Genomic DNA, 21,916 nt, shown 5'->3' on the forward strand with positions numbered 1-21,916 from the left:
CAAAGACGACGGGCAGGTCCTCAATGCTGGGACGACAAGCGGAGCCAGCTGTGAGGGGAGAATGGTGTCTGGCCACCCTGTGAAGTCAGACCCAGAGTCTTGGGAAGAGGAATTGAAACAGCCCTGGGAGGGCGAGGAGGAGCTCACCAGGCTCCAGGTTGGGCCAGGAGCTCCAGAGGCTTCGCCAGCTGCCCCTGCAAGCACTGAGCTGCTGCTGGGCACACCTGTAGTCCCAGTCATTCTGGAGGGTGAGGCAGATCACCTGAGCCCAGGAGTTCAAGACCAGCCTGGGCAACATATTGGGATTCCAGCTCAACTAAGTAGGCCGGATGTGGTGGCTCATGTCTATAAGCTCAGGACTTTGGGAGGCCAAGATGGGAGGATCACTTGAGCCTGGGAGTTTGATACCAGCTTGAGCAACGTAGCCAGGCCCTGACTCTACAAAAAAGTGAAATAATTAGTCCCAGCTACTCAGGAAGCTGACCCTTGAGTCCAGAAGGTTGAGATTGCAGTGAGCCATGATCATGCCACTACACTCCAGTCTGGGCAAGAGATTGAGACCCTGTCTCAAAAAAATAGTAATAGTTGTAGGCCACGTGCCGTGGCTCACGCCTGTAATCCCAGCACTTTGAGAGACTGAGGTGGATGGATCACAAGATCAGGAATTTGAGACCAGCTTGGCCAAGATGGTGAAACCCTGTCTCTACTAAAAATACAAAAATTAGCCAACGGTGGTGGGCGCCTGTAATCCCAGCTACTTGGGAGGCTGAGGCAGGAGAAGCGCTTGAACCCGGGAGGCAGAGGTTGCAGCAAGCCGAGATCGAGCCATTGCACTCCAGCCTGGGTGACGAGAGTGAGACTCCGTCTCAAAAAAAAAAAAGATGTAGTATAGAGTGCTGTGCATTTGAAAAGCCACGTGCTGGCCATCTTGCCTCTGGTGAAGAGCTAGACTGCATCAGACACAAGTGCCAGGAGCCCGCTGGGCGGAGGTGGGTGGAAGTGGGGAGGGCCCCACTACCTGGGCGAGCACGTGATGGCTGTCGGGTTCGTGTTACTCCATGCTCAACGGCCTTCAAAGGCTTGACCTCGTTCTGGGGATGAGGGACCACTTGGAATAATAGTACCTGAAGCCTCTCACGTGCTGAATGAACAGGGCAAGTTTGGACTCTGGCTCAGGTCAGAAGACAGCCAAGACGGCACCGATGAAATGAAGCAGGGTCCTCCCTCGGGGCGGGCTCCCACAGCAGCTGCTGTGGGAAGGATCCACCTGCCGCTGCGCAGAACGTTTGCTTCTGCGGGTTAGACGAGTGCACCTGTGGCTCCGGGATGTCCCATGGTGGTGCAAGGGCTGCTTTGTTGTTAGGGTTTATTTTATTTTATTTTATTTTATTTTATTTTATTTTATTTTATTTTATTTTATTTATTTTTTTTTTTTTGAGACGGAGTCTCGCTCTGTCGCCGGGGCTGGAGCGCAGTGGCCGGATCTCAGCTCACTGCAAGCTCCGCCTCCCGGGTTTACGCCATTCTCCTGCCTCAGCCTCCTGTGTAGCTGGGACTACAGGCGCCCGCCACCTCGCCCGGCTAGTTTTTTGTATTTTTTTAGTAGAGACGGGGTTTCACCGTGTTCGCCAGGATGGTCTCGATCTCCTGACCTCGTGATCCGCCCGTCTCGGCCTCCCAAAGTGCTGGGATTACAGGCTTGAGCCACCGCACCCGGCCTATTTTATTTTTTTTATACGGAGTCTCGCTCTGTCACCCAGGCTGGAGTGCAGTGACCGATCTCAGCTCACTGCAAGCTCCGCCTCCCGGGTCCACACCATTCTCCTGCCTCAGCCTCCCGAGTAGCTGAGACTACAGGTGCCCACCACTACACCCGGCTAATTTTTTGTATTTTTGGTAGAGATGGGGTTTCACCGTGTTCGCCAGGATGGTCTCAATCTCCTGACCTCGTGATCCGCCCACCTCGGCCTCCCAAAGTGCTGGGATTACAGACGTGAGCCACTGCGCCTGGCCTTGTTAGGGGTTTTAAGGTAATTTACAGGATTCTAAAGTCAAAACTGGATACAAAGCCATGCTCAGAAACAGGCTCTGCTCCCCACTCACCCTCTGTCATGACTTACTGCTCATCCTCCCAGTGTGTTTCAAGCAAAAGCAAGCACCTATGAAGATGCTCTCATTCCCTTCCTTTCCTCAGTCAAACAGCGGTATACAGTGTTCTGCACTTTGCCCCTCCTTCCCACTAACACGCTCCAGAGTGCTCACTGCGTCATCTGTACAGACCCTGAGGGGCGGCCAGGCACGGTGGCTCACGCCTGCAGTCCCAGCACTTTGAGAGGCCGAGGCAGGCGGATCACCTGAGGTCAGGAGTTTGAGACCAGCCTGGCCAACATGGTGAAAAAATACTAAAAATACAAAAATACAAAAATTAGCCAGGCGTGGTGGCACGTGCCTGTAATCCTAGCTGCTCAAGAGGCTGAGGCAGGAGAATCACTTGAACATGGGAGGCAGAGGTGGCAGTGAGCCGAGATCATGCCATTGCACTCCAGCCTGGGCAATAAAGCGAGACTCTGTCTTAAAAAAAAAAACAAAACTTGAGGGGGCACCTCCACTCTCCCCTGGTTTGGCACTTTGCATGTATCCATTCTTAGTCTTTGGCGTTCCCATTGGAAGACTCCTTTAGTGGGAGCACCAGACTTCGGAGGTCAGAGGTAGCCAGGCTGACCCCAGATAGAAGAGCAGGGAAAGTTAGGTGGCCTTGAATTGTATGGTACATAAGCCCCAGTACAGCAGTGAGCTGGCACCAATAAAGGGTGAATTGCGCTGTTGCCGCCTGCAGTCAGGATTTACCCTAATTTATTTTGGGATGAGTTCCACGTGGTCTTCATTTATTGAACAGATACTGTAACTGCCCTGCGGGTAAGAGTCTGCTAGGTTTTGTGTGGTCCAAGGGTGAGTCCGACGTGGACCCAGTGCTCGAGGACTTTGCAAACCATCTGTTGGGGAAGACATATTCCCCTGTGTACCTGGCTCATGTTTGACGAGGTGAAACGCTTGGAGAGCTTCAAGGACGGAGCAAGTGGAGTAAGTGGACCTGAGGAGCGGGCAGCAATGCCTGAAGGCTCAGTCCCCTCTTCTCAGAGTGAGGATAATGGCATCTGCCTCATCATATTGAAGGGCTTAAGCTTATACAGCACTTAGCACAGGGCCTGATGTATCAGAGGTAAACATGACACTCTTCCCAACTGTAGCCACAATCAATCTCTTCTTGTCTTCTTTTTTTTTTATTTTTTATTTTTTTTGAGACCTTCCTGTCGTCTTTTTTTATTTTTTATTTTTTTTGAGACAGGGTCTTGCTCTGTCGCCCAGGCTAGAGTGCAGTGGTGCAATCTTAGCTCACTGCAACCTCCATCTCCCGGGCGCAAGCAGTTCTCCTGCCTCAGCCTCGTGAGCAGATGGGATTTACAGGGGCGTACACCACCACGCCCAGCTAATTTTTGTATTTTTAGTCGAGACAGGGTTTTGCCATGTTGGCCAGGCTGGTCTTGAACTCCTGACCTCAGGTGATCCGCCCACCTCGGCTTCCCAAAGTGCTGGGATTACAGGCATGAGCCAGTGTACCTGGCCATACCTTCCTGTCTTATTTTCTCCAAGCAGGCTGGCGTGTTCATGGATCGGTATATGTGTGATACTTTTTATGTATCATGCATCGTGCTCATTTTAGTTTCAGGAGTTCTTTGCTCCTGTGTAGCCTTTCTATACATTATCTTTCTTTTTTTTTCTTCTTTTTAAATAAGAGATGGGGTCTTGCTCTGTTACGCAGGCAGGAATGCAGGGACACACTCATAGCTCACTGCAGCCTTGACCTCCCACCCGATCCAGCCTCCTGAGTAGCTGGGACTACAGGGGCATGCATGCCACTGTGGCCCGGCCAATTAAAAAAAAATTTTTTTTGGCCGGGCTCAGTGGCTCACGCCTGGAATCCCAGCACTTTGGGAGGCCGAAGCGGGTGGATCACGAGGTCAGGCGATTGAGACCATCCTGGCGAACACGGTGAAACCCCGTCTCTACTAAAAATACAAAAAAATTAGCCGGGCGTGGTGGCAGGCACCTGTAGTCCCAGCTACTTGGGAGGCTGAGGCAGGAGAATGGCGTGGACCTGGGAGGCGGAGCTTGCAGTGAGCGGAGATTGCGCCACTGCACTCCAGCCTGGGTGACAGAGCGAGACTCCATCTCAAAAAAAAATTTTTTTTTTTTTCTGTAGAGATGGGGGTCTCACTCTGTCGTCCAGGCAGGTCTCAAACTCCTGGGCTCCAGTGATCCTCCTGCCTTGGTCTACCAAAGTGCTGAGATTCCAGGCGTGAGCCATGGTGTCCCGTTGTATACGTTTCAGTAACTATAATATTCCATTTGAGTGCTCACTTGTGCAGTTGGGCAGGTTTCCATTCTATTAAAAATAGTGCCTTCATGGACATTTCAGTGCATATACCTTTTTCTGTATTTGTGAATATTTTCTTTGAAAGAATGTCCGTAAAGTGTAACTACTAGGTCTCAGAGGGACTCACTTAAGGCCTGGTTCATTCATTCTTGCAGCTGCCAGCACAAGTGGAATACAGCTTCAACCTGAGATAGGTACCAGGCCCATTTCATTCTCTCATCCCTCCAATTCTGGCCTGAAATCATTCATTCTCTTGAATCTATAGTTGTAGATATGAACCTGGCCTTTCTGCTTCTTGGGTTCCATAAGCCTTGTCTTCCTGCTTGCTTGATGTTGCACAGTTTAATGACTGCTAGGAGGCTTCCCAAGCTCTCTGACACTTCCAGGCTCTGAGACTGCAACAAGCTTGGCAATTCAAGACCGGCATTATGGCAGTGAGTTATGAGGGCAGAGGAAGGAGGAGGCCAGAACGTATTGAGAGAGAATTTGGGTTTCACGCAGTATGTCACTGGAAGCCTTGGATGCCACTGGATTTGTTTTAAAAAGATGACCTCACTGAACTCAGGTAAACGGGCAAGGGTGGAAGCGAGGAGGCAGGAGCACCGGCCGCAGAGGTCTGGGAGCTTCTAGGATGGGAAGTGGCACAGGCCGCCTATGCAGGGCAGGCCGTCAGTGAGTGGCGGAGCGCCTGCAGTCACAGGGACAGGGAAGGGTGGCCGGCGGCCACCCTCAGCGGGCCGACGGGACGGACAAAGGCAGAGGGAAGTGGAGTGGACGTTCGTCGTCCTGCCCCTCCACGCCGTTGTTTGGAGATGATTCCGGGAGGGTGGGAGGGTGCTGGCCTCAGCATTTCAGTGGTTGGACAGGAAGGAAGGAAGTCCCATCTCGGCGCTCCAGGGATGCGCAAATGTCAGTCCCAGGACAGTGGCTCGGGAGGGGGGCGGGGGCGACGGTCCGCAGCCATCTACCACCAGCTCCCTGTTCAGTTATTTGATGAGAACGATTACGTTTTCTTAATCTTACTTAAAGTGCTGAGTAAACTTACCTGCAAGACCAGCAAGCCCTGCGCCTCTCCGCGCGGTTCCCCGCAGCACATGCCGGCCCACTCGGGACTCGGGATCCACCTGCGGCCACCTGAAGACTGGGAGGGCTGGCTCCGCCCCCGCCCCAACCGGCACGATGGGCCCCGCCCACTCATGGGCGGAGCCTCCACCGGGCGCCTCTGCCCCGGGTTGTCACTCGGGACTCCGCCCCCGGTGGGCGGAGCCTCCGCTCGGCGCTCTGAGCGCATGCGCAGCCAGTCCCGCCCGCGGCTCCGACCCGCCGGAGCCCACGTCCTTCCGGGAGCGCGCGCGCCGGTGCGGGTGCGTGCGTGAGCGTGCGCGTCTCCGCTGCCGCTGCCGCTGCCGGTGCTGCACCCGCGCCCTCTGCCGCCGCCGCCGCCGCCGCCGCCGCCCGGGGTCTCCAGGCTGAGGAGTGCGTCGGCCGCTGCCCAGCAGCGCCGCGGAGCGGGGAGCGGAGCCGCGGAGCCGGCGGGAGGGCGGGCGGGCGGGCGGACGGGCAGGTGAGCTCGCTGCGGGCCGGGCGGGCGGGTCGGCCCACGTCAGGCCGGGGCGGTCGGGCGGGCGGGGGCGCGGGCGCGGGTGGGGGCGGGGGCGGTGCGCCAAAGCCGGAAATGGCGGCGACCCCCGGGCCGGGGCCGCGCGGGGCCGGAGCTGCTGCGACGCCGCGGCCTGGGCCGGGCCGGGCCGGGCCGGGCCGGGGCGGGGGCGCGGGAAGGTCGGCGCCGGGGCCTGCGGGAGTCGGGCCGGGCCGGGGGTCTGAGTGCCGCGTCCCGCGGTGGGGACTGGAGCCGCGCTCTCCGCGGGTCTCTCCGGGCCCGGGACGCCGCCTCCGCTTCCCCAGGTCCCCGCGGCCGCCCCCGACCCCCCGGGGTCCTCCCCCTTCTGCGGGAGGATCGAAGAAGCTGGAGCATCGCTGGTTTTAGGGTGGCAGATAATTTAGTCCCTGGGTCGTTGTGTTTATAGCTCGGGGAATTGAAAATTGTTCTTTAGCGCACCTTAAATTAATCTTTCAGACGTTTTAAATTCCAAAAAGCATTTGGTTTGTAAGAAAAAACCTGCCTTAGCCGCCTTATAAAAACATTTGAAGCCATGCTTTATATTGAACTCTTAAGGAGAGAGTATTAGGAACTCATCCGTTCAGGTTCTAACTTGTTGGTTTTAAGTGTCTGGATTAAAGACTCTTTTTCGTGTGCCGAAGCCATGATTTCTCAAATTCATTCAGTTGTGTCATACAGGAAAAGGAAGCAAAAATTTCAGCTTTATTTTTGTTTTCCGGCTTAGGCTTGGTTGGGAAAATTTGGTGGTGGTTAGACACTTCTGCTCTTATTTGTCTGTTTAGAAAAACCTAATGACAAAAACAGTTATATTACTCCATCTATTGTCATGGTTACTTGAAGGCAAAACTTTACCCAAAGCTTCTGAGATTTTATGTTCGTTTATTTGCTTCTCTTTTTAAAAAATGTCAGCTGAGGCCGGGCGCGGTGGCTCAAGCCTGTAATCCCAGCACTTTGGGAGGCCGAGACGGGCGGATCACGAGGTCAGGAGATCGAGACCATCCTGGCTAACACGGTGAAACCCCGTCTCTACTAAAAAATACAAAAAACTAGCCGGGCGAGGTGGCGGGCGCCTGTAGTCCCAGCTACTCGGGAGGCTGAGGCAGGAGAATGGCGTAAACCCGGGAGGCGGAGCTTGCAGTGAGCTGAGATCCGGCCACTGCACTCCAGCCTGGGCGGCAGAGCGAGACTCCGTCTCAAAAAAAAAAAAAAAAAAAAAAAAAATGTCAGCTGAGTTTCAGGAATGAGTGATCTGTCAAACGGGAGATGAAATTAGAAGCCTGGATCTAAGGGCTGTGGGGAAGTTTCGGTTGAGTTCATGGTTCCCCTTTCACTTGTGTCGGTGCTGTAGGACTCGGGCTGGCTCCAGCTGGCGTCTGGCCCAGCAGAGAGCTGTAGGGGCCCGCTCTGGTTGCTGGCTGTGTGGCCTCTGATGGACGCCCCTGGCGAGGGTGTTAATGAGCCTGCATCGTCTGAGTCCACCCACCCTCTGACTGGCCCCTGACTCACTCTGCACCTGCCGTATCAGCCTCCTTGCTGGTTCTGAACAGACCCACATGCTCTGTCCTTGGATCTTCCTGGAATGCCTGGTGCCTTAACCTCCTGGCCTGGCGACTGCCTGCCTACCGTGCCACCCAATTCCCTGTCTCCCTTCCTCACTTCATTTTCCCACAGTGCTGAATCCTCCTAGTGTCCTGCTTAATGCATTTATCGTACTTAATATTTTACTGTGAGTTAGTAAGGTTCTGGAGAGACTTTTTTGAAAAGACCAGTTGCTGGCACATGATCTGGGCCCAGTAAATATTTGTTCAGTGAATGAACGTGAGGAGGTTAGCAGCAGCTGTGCCTGGGGCTGGCCTTGTCACCCGGAAGTCCTTGTGGGTGAGGTCTGAGCACGTAGAGGTAAGGGTTCCTGGAACGTTGGCCCTCAGGACAGAGAGCCACCAGCTGTCACCTGCCCACTGGGGAAAGAGCCAGGTAGGGGTGGCTCGGAAGGGTGCATGGGACCCTTGTAAATCTTTTTGCAACTTTGAATCTATAATTATTTCAAAGTTAAAACGTTTTTTAAAAGTCAGATCTGTTTGGGCGTGGTGGCTCACACCCATAATCTCAGCATTTTGGGAGGCCGAGGTGGGCAGATTACTTGAAGTCAGGAGTTCGAGACTAGCCTGGCCAACATGGTGGAACCCCGTCACTACTACAAATACAAAATTAGCTGGGTGTGGTGGCATGTGCCTGTAATCCCAGCTACTTGGGAGGCTGAGGCAGGAGAATCACTTGAACCCAGGAGGCAGAGGTTGCAGTGAGCCAAGATCACGCCACTGCACTCCAGCCTGGGCAAAAAGAGCGAAATTCCGTCTCAACAACAACAACAAAAATTAGCCGGTCATGGTTGTGGGCATACATAATCCCAGCTACTCAGGAGGCTGAGGCAGGAGAATCCCTTGAACCTGGGAGGTGGAGGTTGCAGTGAGCCAAGGTCACACCCCTGCACTCCAGCCTGGCCGATAGAGCAAGACTCAGTCTCAAATAAATAAAAATAAAAAAATAAAAAGTCAGATCTGCCACTGGTAATAATGCTTTTAGAAATTTTGTCTTTGATTACCAGGAAAAACCCTACGTGCTAGTTCTTATACTCTGTCGTGACATTTGGTCATCAAGTAGAGTGAGGTGGAATTTAATTCAGGAGAGTGACTGTGGTTGATCTCCTTAGCACGAGGCCCTTCAGCTGTGGTGCTGTGACAGCAACAGAGGCTGCTTGGTGACTTGAGGACTCTGGAGTCCTTTCCACAACCTCCACCTCATGCCCACATTAACTCAGAGCGAGTGGGCTTCAGGGCTTTCCTGCATCCCCAAAGATGGTGGTATTAACGTGGTTCAGAGATTGAACAGACGCTGCACGTTTCTCAGTCATTTTTGTTCCTCGGTTCCCCTCGCCTGGAGGGTGGATGCTGCTGAGCCCGGTTGTACAGCTGCCCCTGTGACCAGCAGCTTTGCCCAGGGTCTCCCTGTTAATCATCGTCAGAACCGGAACTTGAACTCAAGTCTTCGCTAGACCAGGTTTCTTCTAAGTATCTGGCATCACCAGGAAGAGCCCCGTACAAGGTGCTGGTTTTGTTATCCTTAGAGCCCAGATGCGAGGTGCTCACGTGTATGCCTGGGGTTAGCAGTTCCGTAGGTGTTTGTTGAATGAATCACTAAAATGCAGTGGGGTGAGGAGTCATGATAAGGTAGAATTTTATCTAAGGTGGAGTTTGCTTCTGAAATCAGGCAGGAAGGTGAATGTTATACCCAGTTAGGAGCATGTAATGTCGCAGGTAAACTGTATCAGCAAACGAAAGCAGTTTTTCTCCAGCGCGGAGACAGCCCCTGGGTCACTGGGCTGGGTGAGAAGAAGCCATTTGTAGAGAAATGAAACTTGATGACTAGTCCTGCACGAGAGGTGGAGAAGAGACCCCTAACTCTCCAATTATCTCCAAGCGGCCGTTAAAATGAGTGCTGCCAGGCCGGCCCGGCGGCTCACGCCTGTAATCCCAGCACTCTGGGAGGCCCAGGCGGGTGGATCTCGAGGTCAAGATATTGAGACCATCCTGGTCAACGTGGTGAAACCCTGTCTCTAGTAAAAATACAAAAATTAGCTGGGCATGGTGGCACATGCGTGTAGTCCCAGCTACTCGGGAGGCTGAGGCAGGAGAATTGCTCGAACCTGGAAGGCAGAGGCTGCAGTGAGCCAAGAAGATCGTGCAACTGCACTCCAGCCTGGCGACAGAGCGAGGCTCCGTCTCAAAACCCACAAAGTAGCGCTTCTAAAATGAGACTCACTGTGATGTTCTGATTAGAACATTCTCATGCCACAACGTCCTGAGATGGATCCAGGGAGCACAGTCTTCTGTCAGACGCACCTCCTGCCCCGCCATAGGCTTTCCCACTGTGGCAGCAGAATCTGTGCTAGACCTTCATGAAAGAGGACAAGATCGGGGCTCACGTGACTGGGGCTGGATTGGAGCTGCTCTGTCTCTGAGCCGCTGCATTCTGTAAAATGAGGGTAGTGGTGCCTCCCCTGCGTGCCTGCTGGGAGAGAAAAGGAGGCAATAAATGAAAGGTGTCTTATCACCTCGTTCCTGAATAGAAGTGACAGAGATGCTGAAAAACAGTAATAGTCTTGTTTTATGAAAGTGCTACCCCTAATCTAGGAGCTGGGACTGCCATGCCAGGAGCCCTCAGATAATGACATCCCTGAAGAGGATTAGCAGCTAGTCTGTTATCAGTCACAGGCAGTTCAACCCAGAAGATTTAAGGATTAGATTACCCAACAACCTTGAGTGTAGATTTTGTCTCTCATCACCCTTTGCGTTAATTTTGGGTGCATTGTGTATTAATGAGGAAGTTTGTTCTGCTTTATTCTTGGTACGTGACAGACAATAGATATAGGTCATTAGAAATAAAAATTGTTGGCCGGGCGCGGTGGCTCACGCCTGTAATCCCAGCACTTTGGGAGGCCGAGGCGGGCGGATCAGAGGTCAGGAGATCGAGACCATCCTGGCTAACACGGTGAAACCCCGTCTCTACTAAAAATGCAAAAAATTAGCCGGGCGAGGCGGCGGGCGCCTGTAGTCCCAGCTGCTCGGGAGGCTGAGGCAGGAGAATGGCGTGAACCCGGGAGGCGGAGCTTGCAGTGAGCCGAGATCGCGCCACTGCACTCCAGCCCGGGCGACAGAGCGAGACTCCGTCTCAAAAAAAAAAAAAAAAAAGAAAGAAATAAAAATTGTTGGCTGGGCGCGGTGGCTCATGCCTGTAATCCCAGCACTTTGGGAGGCCGAGACGGGCGGATCACGAGATCAGGAGATCGAGACTACCCTGGCTACCACGGTGAAACCCCGTCTCTACTAAAAAATACAAAAAACTAGCCGGGCAAGGTGGCGGGCACCTGTAGTCCCAGCTACTCGGGAGGCTGAGCCAGGAGAATGGCGTAAACCTGGGAGGCAGAGCTTGCAGTGAGCTGAGATCCGGTCACTGCACTCCAGCCTGGGTGACAGAGTGAGACTCCATCTCAACAACAACAACAAAAAGAAATAAAAATTGTTTTAACTTTTATGAGTTTTGCAAACATTGATATTTCACATTGAAATTGCAGAAATTAGGACAGCATCTCATTTTCTTTTTTTGGGGATGAAGTCTCGCTCTGTCACCCAGGCTGGAGTCCTGTGGCGTGACCTCAGCTCACTGCAATCTCTGCCTCGCGGGTTCAAGTGATTCTTATGCCTCAGCCTCCCAAGTGGCTGGGATTACAGGCGCGTGCCACTATGCCCGGCTAATTTTTTGTATTTTTAGTAAAGAACGGGGGGTTTCACCATGTTAGCCAGGATGGTCTCAATCTCCTGACCTCGTGATCCACCAGCCTTGGCCTCCCAAAGTGCTAGGATTATAGGCATGAGCCACTGTGCCCGGCCCTTTTTTTTTTTTTTTTTTTTGGTGGGGGAACGGAGTCTCACTCTGTCGCCCAGGCTTGAGTACAATGGTACGATTTCCGCTCATGGCAACTTCTGCCTCCTGGGTTCAAGTGATTCTCCTGCCTCAGCCTCCTGGGTAGCTGGGATTACAGGCACCTGCCATGAAGCCCGGCTAATTTTTGTATTTTTAGTAGAGATGGGGTTTTGCCATGTTGGCCAGGCTGGTCTTGAACTCCTGACCTCAGGTGATCCACCCACTTTGGCCCCCAAGGTGTGGGATTACAGGCGTGAGCCACCCCACCCAGCCCCAGGTTGATCTTGAGCTCCTGGACTCAAGTGATCGTCCAATTTCTCATTTTCTAAGGAAACAAGTGCTTAGACCAGGTTTGGGACATGTCTCTGAAAATTCTGGGCTGGTGCAGTTGCTCGTGCCTGTAATCCCAGCACTTTGAGAACCGAGGCAGGCGGATTGCCAGAGTCCGGGAGTGAAGACCAGCCTGGGCAACACTGCACAACCCCATCTGTACGAAAAATAGAAACAATTAGCCGGACGCGGTGACGTGCGGCTGTAGTCCCCGCTACTCGGAGGCTGAGGTGGGATCCCCTGAGCCTGGGAGGTTGAGGCTGCAGCAAACCAGGACTGTGCCACTGCACTCCAGCCTGGGTGGCAGAGAAATACGCTGTCTCAGAAACAACAACGAAAAAGGGAAGTTCTGTCTTGATCAATAATTTCCTCTTCAGGACAGACCTGCATATGCCAGAATTTAACTTTGTTCCAACATCATTCTACATTTTACATGAATGGTTTCAAAAAACTTATTTCTGTGGCAGAGAACGTTGTCATTTATTCTTGACATATTAAGCCTGAGTGATATTTTTAAATTTTTGTGATGTGTTGTGAGTGCTTAGTGAATATTCTTTGAATATGGATATGAATGAACCTTACTTTTCTTGGATTTATAATTTTATTGTCCCTTTAAGTATTCTGCATTGAACATGTGTCACCAGCAGGAACGATCATTACGAGATGGTGTCCGGAACCATGTAGTGTCTGCATTGCTGTGTCCCAGGCATTCTTTGTTTGTTTGAGATGGAGTCTCGCCCTGTCATCCAGGCTGGAGTGCAGTGGCGTGATCGTGGCTCATTGCAGCCTCCACCTCTTGGGTTCAAGTGATTCTTCTGCCTCAGCCTCCTGAATAACTGGAATTACAGGCACGTGCCACCACTCCCAGCTAATTTTTGTATTTTCAGTAGAGATGAGGTTTCACTATGTTGCCCGGGCTGGTCTCGAACTCCTGACCTCAAGTGATCAGCCCACCTTGACCTCCCAAGGTGCTGGGATTATAGACGTGAGCCACTGTGCTCAGCCTGTGTTCGGAGGCGTTCTGTGCCTGTTATGAAATCGTGATGCTGGCAGGTCGGAAGATGGGATGGACTTGCCAGCCCCGTCGGCTGTGCCCTGCCCTCCTTGCTGTCTCTAGAGCGTGGCTGACTTCTGGGAGAGCTCTCCCTGCCCTGTGCCTCCTCTTTTTCACCAGGTAGAGTGGAAATGTGTTCTAGTGGAACTGCAGAACCAAAATATCCCGTCTTATTCTAACTCTTGAAGAAGCAGGAGCTGAATTCAGGTGCTTGAGGCCCAGTCCACGTGCTCCACATCAGTCTCGGGGTGGAGGCGAGCGTGGGTCAGAGGCCTCTACCTCTGACTAGGCTGCAGGTACCTGGCGGGAAGAGTGACTGCAGCTCAACAGAGGGAGTGTGCACCCCTGCCTGGCTTTTATTTTCCTCCTCCTGTTATCGGGAGGGATTAGCAGCAGAGCAAATGTTTGGGTTTTTGCTGTGCAGTTCCATTGGATGTTTCTTTATTAAACAGGATTGTGTTTTATTGTAAGAGGGTTTCCCTAAGACAAATAATGAAGGAAATTCTGGGTCCAAGAGTACAGACTGTAATTTCTGTCATCTGTTGCCAAGTTTGTAGCCCTCACGCAGTGCCTGTCTTTCCCCTTTGCTTTCAGGGCATTTTAACACAGTATTTTGGTGTTCTTTTAGCTACTGCAATAGGGCTTGCTATTAAAATCTGAGATTTTAAATTTTTGCAAATTGCAATAAATTTCGTTAGTTCTCTCTTGATCTTTAAATAAGAGATTTCTTATGAGCCCAGTGTGGTGGCATGCATCAGTAGTCTCAGCTGCTTGGGAGGCAAAGGCTGGAGGATTGTTTGAGTCCATGCTGGGCAACATAGCAAGGCCTTCTCTCTTAAAAAATAATAAATGTCTTATTATAAATGGACTTTTAAAAATGCACAAAACCAGTCAACATATGTTTTTTAAATTAACCGAGAAAGAAGCTATATTCCCGTAAAGCCTTTACCTGGGCTGTATTCATCTTTTTTTTTTCTTTTTTTTTTTTGAGATGGATTCTCGCTCTGTTGCCCAGGCTGGAGTGCAGTGGCGCGATCTTGGCTCACTGCAATCTCCGCCTCCCAGGTTCTCCGCCTCCCGGGTTCAAGCGATTCTCCTGCCTCAGCCTCCCTAGTAGCTGGGACTACAGGCGTGCGCCATCACGCCCCCCTAATTTTTGTATTTTTGGTAGAGACGGGGCTTCCCCATGTTGGCCAGGATGGTCTCGATCTCTTGACCTCGTGGTCTACCCACCTTGGCCTCCCAAAGTGCTGGGATTACAGGTGTGAGCCACCGTGCTTGGCCCATCTCAAACTTTTTTTGTGTGTGTTTTTTTGTTTGAGACAGAGTCTCGCTCTGTCGCCCATGTTGGAGTGCCGTGGCTCGATCTCGGCTCACTGCAAGCTCTACCTTCTGGGTTCACGCCATTCTCCTGCCTCAGCCTCCCGAGCAGCTGGGACTACAGGCACCCGCCACCATGCATGGCTAATTTTTTTGTAGTTTTAGTAGAGACGGAGTTTCACAGTGTTAGCCAGGATGGTCTTGATCTCCTGACCTCGTGATCCGCCCGCCTCGGCCTCCGAAAGTGCTGGGATTACAGGGCGTGAGCCACTGCACCTGGCCCATCTCAAGACTTTTAATAAAGCTCTTTGCATAGAAATATTTAAAAAATTAAAAAATTTTTGGCCAGGCTTAGTGGCTTAAGCCTGTAATCCCAGCCCTTTGGGAGGCCAAGGCAAGCAGATTACATGAGGCCAGGAGTTCGAGACTAGCCTGGCCAACATGGTGAAACCCTGTCTCTACTAAAAATACAAAAATTTGGGCAGGTGCGGTGGCTGACGCCTGTAATCCCAACACTTTGGGAGGCTGAGGTGGATAGATCTCTTGAGTTCAGGAATTTGAGACCAGCCTGGGTAACAGGAGGAAAACCTATCTCTGCAGAAAATACAAAAGTGAGCTGGGCATGGTGTTACATGCCCGTAGTCCCAGCTACTCGAGAGGCTGAGGGGCTGAGGTGGGAGGATCCCTTGTGCCTGGGAGGTGGAGCTTGCAGTGGGGGATGAAAAAGAATACCCCATGTCCAAATAGCAAAACACTCTGAAATGAGGCAAACTGGTTTGTTGAACAGGCATTCTGGGACAAGGTTACCCAATATGCATTAGCCATAATCCCCAGGACAGCCATGCAGGGGGGTCTTAAACAGTTTTTTAGATTCTTGAGTATAAAGGTATAATATTGAAGAATAAGCACAAATAATGCTGTTGTACATGTTAAAATGACAACACAGAATTTACAAAATTGCCTTTTCCCCCCAAAATTACCTCTTACGATGCGATTTCTGTTGGTACTGTTTTCTCTTGCATCATCCTGCCGGGTTGAGTAACCCTAACTGATTGTCACCAACAGACGGCCTCACAGCATCCTTCTCCCTGGTGTGAGCGCTGCTTAATTCAACGTGTGTGAAAATACTTTAAGACAAGGGCCCTGTCACTTGTACAGAATCTGAAGTGGCTTTGAATAGGCAACGGGTCCAGCTGCCTCTTAGTGTGTCTGGCCTCCAGGTGGGCGAATGGAGATGCACACAGGTGTTCATGGTCTAGACATCCTTGGAAACCTGCTCTGGTTTAGGGTAAATAGGCAAAATTTTATTAATGCTGTTCCTCGCATGGGCTGGTGGCCTTTGCCCTGGACTCACTCAGAACAGCTAGGTGTCCAGCTGACTGACAGCTACCTCCCCCTAAAGCCTCAAACAGACTTCTCTTACATTTTTAAAAGGCAGAGGACAATAAGGCAGATTAATAAACTGTGGGTTTTTTTTTTTTTTTTCTTGAGACAAAGTCTTGCTCTTGTCCCCCAGGCTGGAGTGCCATGGCACGATCTCGACTCTGCAGCCTCTGCTTCCCGGGTTCAGGCGATTCTCCTGCCTCAGCCTCCGCACTAGCTGGAAAAAACTACAGGTGCGCACCACCACTCCCGGCTAGTTTTTGTAGTTTTGATAAAGATGGGGTTGCACCGTGTTTTGTTGGCCAAGCTGATCTTAATCTCCTGACCTCAAGTGATCCGCCCGGCTTGGCCTCCCAAAGTGCTGGGATTACAGGCATGAGCCACTGTGCCCGGCCCAGGATATTTTTTTAGTTAAGGAAACTACTTTTTACATCTGAAATTCTATGTAACGATAATTAGTATGTCTTCTAGCTGAGAAAATAATTAATGTGTCTTCAAGCTGAGAAAAACTAAAAATACAAAAAAATTAGCCAGGCGTAGTGGTGGGCGCCTGTAGTCCCAGCTACTCAGGAGGCTGAGGCAGGAGAATGGTGTGAACCCGGGAGGCGGAGCTTGCAGTGAGCTGAGATTGTTCCACTACACTCCAGCCTGGGTGACTGAGCAAGACTCCATCTCAAAAAATAATTAATTAATCAATAAAAATATGACGGTGGCCTGGGTGCAGTCGCTCACACCTGTAATCCCAGCACATTGGGAGACTAAGGTTGGAGGGTCACTTGAGCCCAGGAGTTTGCCTAGCCTGGGAACCTTAGGGAGAGCCTGCCTCTACAAAAAATAAACAATTATCCGGGTGGGGTGGTTGCACACCTGTAGCCCCAACTACTTTGGTGGCCGATGGGAGGGTCGCAGGAGTCCAGGAGGTCACGGCTGCGGTGAGTTGTGATTGAGCCACTGCACTCCTGCCTGGACGGTCCCGGGAGACTCTGTCTCTAAAATAAAATAAATGACAGTGGTCCATACAGTACCTTATTCAGAAAAGGCTTGATGTACAAGAAAATAAGTTACTTGTGATCAGGACAGAGAAGAATTACTGTCTTCTGTGAAATGGATGCTGGGAATCAGTCATTGACGTACAGTGCTGGTGAGGCTGACGTGCGTTCGAATTACAGCCCTGCTGATCCTTAGCAGGTGACTGAAAATAGGCGACTCCACCCTCCTGAGTCTCAGTCTTCTTAGCCGAAAAGCACAGGTCATTATCGCAGTAGCTAACATTAACTGTGTGCCTGGCGCAGGATCCGACTGCTTCATTCAAGCCAGCTCCCCGACATACCTTGCTGGACTGTTTAATCCCCATTTGACAAAGAGGAGATTGAGATGGGGAGGTGCTGAGTAACTTGCCTGGTCACTGAGTGCCTCTAAATGGCAGCCCAGACAGGTGGCCCCAGAGCTGCCCTCCCACCCCCTGACAGGCCTGTCTCATAGGCCTTTTAGGAAGGGCTCTTTTCGCAGACGGCAGGCTCGGGCTGAGTGTTTCCTAAGCTGCAGCTGCCATGTAGATAAAACTCACAGCAGATATCACAGGTTCTGTCAGATCATACTGTCTCAATCATACTACTGTCTCAATTTTTTTTTTTTTTTTCTTTTTTTGAGACGGAGTCTTGCTCTGTTGCCCAGGCTGGCGTGCAGTGGCCGGATCTCAGCTCACTGCAAGCTCCGCCTCCTGGGTTCACACCATTCTCCTGCCTCAGCCTCCCGAGTAGCTGGGACTACAGGCGCCCGCCACCTCGCCCGACTAGTTTTTTGTATTTTTTAGTAGAGACGGGGTTTCACCGTGTTAGCCAGGATGGTCTCGATCTCCTGACCTTGTGATCCGCCCGTCTTGGCCTCCCAAAGTGCTGGGATTACAGGCGTGAGCCACCGCGCCCGGCCACTGTCTCAATTTTGAGGTGCATGCATGTGTTTTACCACTTAACTACCTCTGAAATTTAGTTTTTTGTTGTTGTTGTTGTTTTGAGACAGAGTCTTGCTCTGTCGACAGGCTGGAGTGCAGTGGCGCGATCTCAGCTCACTGCAACTTCCGTCTCCCGGCTTCAAGTGATTCTCCTGCCTCAGCGTCCCCAGTAGCTGGGACTACAGGCACGTGTACCATCACGCCTGGCTAATTTTTGTATTTTTAGTGGAGATGGGGTTTCACCATGTTGGCAAGGCTGGTCTCCAACTCCTGACCTCGTGATACCTGCCCCCACCCCACCTCGGCCTCCCAAAGTGCTGGGATTACAGGCGTGAGCCACCGCACTCAGCCCTGAAGTTTAGCATGTTTTATGGTTGGCTCGTCAGGGTTGAAGGTGCACCTGATACTTGGTTGCATAGTAGACTCACTGGAATCATTTCACTTTCGTCACAGTTGCAGAGGCACTCTGAGGCTGTGTGTGTGTGCTTCACCAGGGACAGCCCCACGCATGGGAGGTGGTGGCCCGCCATCCCTCCTGGGTGAATTTCTCTAAGAGCAGCCCTAGGCCAGGGGTCGAGTGCAGGAAAGTCAGGACCATTTCCATCAGTTCCGTTTCAGAGCGGGTTCTCCCTGGAAGTGCTGGAAATACCTGGATGCCGTCTGTAGCGTTTTATGAACTGTGGCGGATCCGCTGTCTGTGTCTTGAGCTTCTGCTCTGCAGTCTGCTCAGTGGAAGCACCTTTCAGTCCACTGTACGGTGGGTGGAGCCGCCGCCAGGGTGGGTGTGCCGGTGATCGGTCACAGAATGAACAGGGCAGAGGTCCCTGAGTCAATGTGATACTGCAGGTGGGATTGTGGGTATAGGTGTTTTTATGAATGTACATGTTATGTGAAGTTGAGGATTTGAATGTTGTGATTATTATGTCCAGATACAGTTTGAGCCTGGCACGGTGCAGGCCTGTGGTCCCAGCCACTTGAAGTGGGAGGAGAGCTTGAGCTCAGGATTTCCAGGCTATAGGGGGCCGTGATCCCACCACTGCACCGCAGCCTGGGCGACAGAGTGAGACCCCATCTCAAAAAGAAAAGAGAAGAGGCTGGGAGCTGTGGCTCACGCCTGTAATCCAAACACTTTGGGAGGCTGAGGCAGGCGGATCACTTGAAGTCAGAAGTTCAAGACCAGCCTGGCCAACATGGTGAAACCCTATCTCTATTAAAAATACAAAAATCATACTTACGTGGCAGGGGAGACACCATGATCACAAAGGTGGTTTTCCCAGGGCGAGGCTTAGCCGTTGCACTCCGGGTGTGCTGACCCCTGCGATTTCCCCAAATGTGGGAAACTCGACTGCATAATTTGTGGTAGTGAGGGGGCTGTGTTCACACTGTCCCCCAAAATAAATAAATAAATAAAAATACAAAAATCATTCGGGTGCAGTGGCTCTCGCCTGTCATTCCAGCACTTTGGGAGGCCGAGGTGGGTGGATCACCTGAGGTCAGGAGTTTGAGACCAGCCTGGCCAACATGGTGAAGCCCCATCTTTACTAAAAATACAAAAATTAGTCGGGAGTGGTGACGTGGGCCTGTAGTCCCAACTACTGTGGAGGCTGAGGCAGGAGAATCGTTCGTGCCTGGGAGGTGGAGGCTGCAGAGAGCCGAGATTGCGCCACTGCACTCCAGCCTGGCGACAGAGCAAGACTGCATCTCAAAAAAAAAAAAAAAAAAAGAAAAGGGAAAAAAATATATTCTTCCCCATGAGAGTAGATTTCTACGGAATCGATAGCTGTAGTTTTATGCCCTTTCTTCCGTGATACGAAGTCCGTCCGGACCCGTCTGGCTGGGGATCCTCAGGAGAGCCTGCGGGGGGCAGCAGAGGCCCGCCTGGGCCAGGGCGAACCAGCCCAGGATCCTGCGGCTTTAGGTGCTGAGAGCGTAGAACTCCAGCAACCACAACGCCCTCATGGTTACTAACTTTATGAAGAATACTTTGTCTTTCACGTTTGGGACTGTGTGAAGGTTTTCTGGAATATTTTTGGGCATGGTGGCGATTCTGCTCTAGGACCTTTATTCTCTAGCATTGTACAGAGATGATTGATTTGAACAGCAGCTGTGATAATGGAAGACTGACTTGTGTCTTCAGACTCGTTCTGTTCCTGGGGGTGCTTGGTCTAGGCTCCCTTTATATGGGGAGGTTCAAACCTTGATTGAATAGTCACTGCCCAGGTGTCGTAACCTGTGGCCTCATTGGTGTCACCTGGACTTTTTCTCCTCTGTTTGCACCATCAAAAGTGATGTGCTCTGGCCGGGCGCGGTGGCTCACACCTGGAATTCCAGCACTTTGGGAGGCTGAGGCGGGTGGATCTCGAGGTCAGGAGATTGAGACCATCCCGGCTAACACAGTGAAACCCCGTCTCTACTAAAAATACAAAAAATTAGCTGGGCGTGGTGGTGGTGCCTGTAGTCTCAGCTACTCGGGAGGCTGAGGCAAGAGAATGGCGGGAACCTGGGGGGCGGAGATTGCAGTGAGCCGAGATTGCCCCATTGCACTCCAGCCTGGGCGACAGAGCGAGACTCCGTCTCGAAAAGGAAAAAGAAAGTGACGTGCGCTTAGGACTGGGAGGGTGAGGCCCGGGGTGCTTGGTGCCCGGCGCCCAGGAGGACAGCAGTGTCGTGTTGGATGACCTGCTCTCCGAGTAATAGGGATTTGAGAATGTTTGATTCTTTTTTTTTTTTTGAGACACAGTCTCACTCTGTTTCCCAGGCTGGAGTGCAGTGGTGTGATCTCAGCTCAGTGCAACCTCTGCCTCCTGGGTTCAAGCGATTCTCCTGCCTCAGCCTCCCGAGTAGCTGGGATTACAGGCATGTACCACCATGCCCGGCTAATTTTTATGTTTTTAGTAGAGACAGGGGTTCACCATGTTGGCCAGGCTGGTCTTGAACTCCTGATCTCAAGTGATCCGCCTGCTTCGACCTCCCAAAGTGCTGGGATTCCAGGCCTGAGCCCTGTGCCCAGCACTGTTTAAATGTGTGTCTGGAGTTACTTCGTTCCACTTCCGATCTGCTTTTCCTTTGGAATTACTGTGTTCTAAGTACCAGGTTACCAAAAAAAGAAAAAATCTTTGTTAGGTTTCCAGACCCAAGTCAATACAGATAAAATTAATGCAGCAAACATTTACTGAATGCTTTGTTAGACCTGGGGCAGTAGCTCAGTTTATGAATTCAAAGGGCTTCAGCATGTGGGGTTTGGTTTTGTTTCTCTGTAGCTAATCATACCCTCGGAATGGTTTTATAGTTTCGGGAAACCGTGGTTCTGGGCAGGGTGGCAGCTCTGGGTTGACACCTCAGGTGTGGCCGCCGGTCCTGTTGCTTCCTGACATTAACTTTGTGACTCACGAGGGCAAGTGTTCGTTTTCTGTGTGAGCAAGCACGGGGCTTGTTACTGTGTGAGGAGGGCTGGCCGCCCTGCCTGTCCGTTCTTCCCTGGCTCGGCCGGGCCGCTCCCGTGGCTCCAGCTCAGATTTGCTTCCTCTCGTACTTGGATGTTTGATGACGGTGGTGGAAGCAGTTTTATTTACTCTTGCTGTTCTCACGTTACTTTAAGCATCACTGTTGCTTTTTATTTTTAGAATTAAGGAGGAAAGGTGAAATCTTTTGGGGATTTCTGTGTTTCCAGTGACTTTAGGAATTCTTTTTTTTTTTTTTTCGAGACAGGGTCTTGCTCTGTCATTCAGGCTGGAGTGCAGTGGCACGATCTTGGCTCACTGCAGCCTTGACCTCCTGGGCTCAAGTGATTCTCCCATCCCAGCCACCTGAGTAACTGGGACCACAGGTGTGCACCATCATGCTTGGCGAATTCTTGTATTTTTTTTTAAATTGAGATGGGGTTTCACCATGTTGCCCAGAATGGTCAAACTTCTAGGCTCAAGCAGTCTCCCCACCTCAGCCTTCTGAAGTGTTGGGATTACAGGCATGAGCTGCCATGGCTGGCTTAAAAGTTTTTACATTTGAAATTCATTTTAAGTTAGGAGGAAAGGCCTAGCTCGCTGGCTCATGTCTGTAATCCCAGCACTTTGGGAGGCCGAGGCGGATGGATCAGTTGAGGCCAGGAGTTCGAGACCAGCCTGGCCAACATAGCAAAACCTTATCTCTGCCAAGAATACAAAAATTATCTGGGCATGGTGACAGATGCCTGTGATGCCAGCTACTTGAGAAACGGAGGCAGGAGAACTGCTTGAACCCAGGAGGAGGAGGTTGCAGTGAGCCAAAAGTGCGCTTTTGCACTCCAGCCTGGGCGACAAAGTGAGAATCAGTCTCAAAAGGAAAGAGCAGTAAAGGCGAGGAGAC

At 51.6% G+C, this 21,916-nt stretch overlaps 1 protein-coding gene and 1 non-coding gene across 5 annotated transcripts in view; both read left to right on the forward strand.

The window, feature by feature from the left end:
* The first annotated feature begins 4,843 nt into the window (after positions 1 to 4,843).
* The window catches only part of DNAJC5 (DnaJ heat shock protein family (Hsp40) member C5), a 40,886-nt gene continuing 23,813 nt past the window's right edge, over positions 4,844 to 21,916 (forward strand). For 3 of the 4 annotated variants that reach the window (XR_006690135.3, XR_006690136.3, XM_045364205.3), the window contains exon 1: positions 5,802 to 5,999. The gene's annotated coding sequence lies outside the window, so the exon portion shown is untranslated. Of the gene's footprint in view, positions 5,001 to 5,801; positions 6,000 to 21,916 lie in introns of those variants that run through there. The other variant, XM_065523462.2, reaches the window with a different exon arrangement.
* LOC123567368 (U1 spliceosomal RNA) lies at positions 18,803 to 18,967 on the forward strand. The gene has a single exon (XR_006690283.2). It is a non-coding gene; the product is annotated as a U1 spliceosomal RNA (small nuclear RNA).

The sequence above is a fragment of the Macaca fascicularis genome, chromosome 10 (assembly GCF_037993035.2).
Source record: "Macaca fascicularis isolate 582-1 chromosome 10, T2T-MFA8v1.1".
NCBI lineage: Eukaryota > Metazoa > Chordata > Mammalia > Primates > Cercopithecidae > Macaca > Macaca fascicularis.